The 2,384-nt window shown below is 35.2% G+C and overlaps 1 pseudogene; it reads right to left on the reverse strand.

The window, feature by feature from the left end:
- Positions 1-599: 599 nt before the first annotated feature.
- Positions 600-814, reverse strand: LOC123394350 (annotated as a pseudogene).
- Positions 815-2,384: the final 1,570 nt, after the last annotated feature.

Genomic DNA, 2,384 nt, shown 5'->3' on the forward strand with positions numbered 1-2,384 from the left:
AATGAAATCTTGCCATTTGCGACAACATGGATGGAACTAGAGCGTATCATGCTTAGTGAAATAAGTCAAGCAGAGAAAGACAACTATCATATGATCTCCCTGATATGAGGAAGTGGTGATGCAACATGGGGGCTTAAGTGGGTAGGAGAAGAATAAATGAAACAAGATGGGATTGGGAGGGAGACAAACCATAAGTGACTCTTAATCTCACAAAACAAACTGAGGGTTGCTGGGGGGAGGGGGTTTGGGAGAAGGGGGTGGGGTTATGGACATTGGGGAGGGTATGTGCTTTGGTGAGTGCTGTGAAGTGTGTAAACCTGGTGATTCACAGACCTGTACCCCTGGGGATAAAACTAAATGTTTATAAAAAATTGAAAAAAAAAAAAAAAGAAAATCAAAAGTGTTTTCAACATATCAATATTGAAAAAGCAGAGACTGAATTTAATGGCACTAAAATTATAAAGTTTGAATATTTATTTATTCAAAGAGAAGAAATTAAGATGAGATAGCAGATATTAATTACTGATAGCAATAACTTGACAGCAGATATTAATTACTGGCAACTATTCCACTCATGTTATGCTTAAGTAACTGTACACCTAACCTTCTGGTGGTGGCTCAGAGGCAGTGATTTGGTTTTCTATTTTTTTTTTTCTTTTTCTATCTCTACTTCCACAGATCAAACAACCAAAATGTCCCAAGATGCAGCTTCCTTCTGTCTTCTCTTTGCAATCTCTGCAAGCTTTGCTCTTATTTCTTCCATGTCTGACCAGGGAGGTGTAGATTCCCCAGGACAGGAGAAATATAGCCCCATGGGAACGGAGGCTGGGGTCCCTTACTAGGCCAGCCCCAGACCAGGCTATATATGGAAATTTTACTGAAACTCATTACATTCCATTGCCAATAGTTTGCTTATTAAGAAAAAAAAAATACTTTAAAATGGTTTGAACATAAAATGTGCTAGAGTTACAAACAATTTGGGGTGAAAAAAAGAATCCGAATTTGAATTTCAAGTCAAGATTGGGTGACATTTCATTGTTTTTTTTTTTTTTTTTTTTTTTTTACTGTGCATAATCTTAATTATCAAGAATATATTATCAAATCAATTTGACTTTTTTTCTACACCAAAAAGCATTTATTGATAATGCTAGTATTATAAAGTCCATAAGCATTTTGAGATTTAATCAAAATGTCAATAAAAACATTTTCATTAATACACATGTAGTTATACAACAGATTTCAAAGTATGATTAAATGCATTAATGTTATTTTAGAGAGTTCCAACATACTAACTACTTAAAATAATGTTAGCATATTAAAAATTTCTTTTTAATATATAAACATATAATAATTATGAGTATTATAGGATGGTCTAGAATAAAATTATACTAAAGGGTAACAGATGGGCATGACTAGTTACATATAGTGTGGGTATAAAAAATATTTATTGGGGAAATATTTACATGCTTGACGTTTTTAAGTAGAACTTCATAATCTCAAAAGTTAACCCTTCAGCCCATAGTTTAGTCTTAGTATAGATAGACTGTATCCACCATGGCCAATTTTTCCATAGAGAGTCCTCCTATATTAATTACATATTTTCTGGGTCAACTGATAGGACATAGTTGTATAAACATGTAAAAAATAGAAGTTTTCTGATTGAAAAGAAGGTCTGATAGAAGAAATGTCCAATAGCAGTTTCTGATATTAACCCACTCTTATATTGTGCCAGGTCAAACTACTGAGTCAGCTTTTTACTGACTCTTTACCACCAAAAGAGTGAAGGAAATTAGCCTCCAAGAGACTCCAGATCCACCCTTTCCTAGTGTAGCCCTCAATGCTTATGGAAATATTTCTTTTTTTTTTTTAAGATTTATTTTATTTATTTATTTGACAGACAGATATCACAAGTAGGCAGAGAGGCAGGCAGAGAGAGAGGAGGAAGCAGGCTTCCCACAAAGCAGAGAGCCCAATGCAGGACTCAATCCCAGGATCCTGGGATCATGACCTGAGCTGAAGGCAGTGTCTTAATCCACTGAGCCACCCAGGCGCCCCATGGGTCATAGAGATAATTGAGACATTTTCTGTGATGTGAGAATAAATAATCTCATATAACTGAATCAGGTGGGAAGTGACCTATCTAACACTGTGAGGAAGTTACTTTATGAGTTATTGCCTGAGAAAATCATCAAGGGTTGACTAGGGCTTTTTGTCCTTGCCTGTTAGAAAAGGACAGAGATACTTACCACCTCTGCCTGGTTTCCTACCACTTTTCAAGATTGAATGCTGTGTATTTTTGACTATTTCTTTTCCTTTTGCTGGAGTGATAACTTCTATAGAAACCCAATAATTATCTTTTTTTGTCACCATGAATAACATCTGGA

The sequence above is a fragment of the Mustela putorius genome, unplaced genomic scaffold (assembly GCF_011764305.1).
Source record: "Mustela putorius furo isolate JIRA1106 unplaced genomic scaffold, ASM1176430v1.1 tig00003834_pilon_pilon_pilon, whole genome shotgun sequence".
Taxonomy (NCBI): domain Eukaryota; kingdom Metazoa; phylum Chordata; class Mammalia; order Carnivora; family Mustelidae; genus Mustela; species Mustela putorius.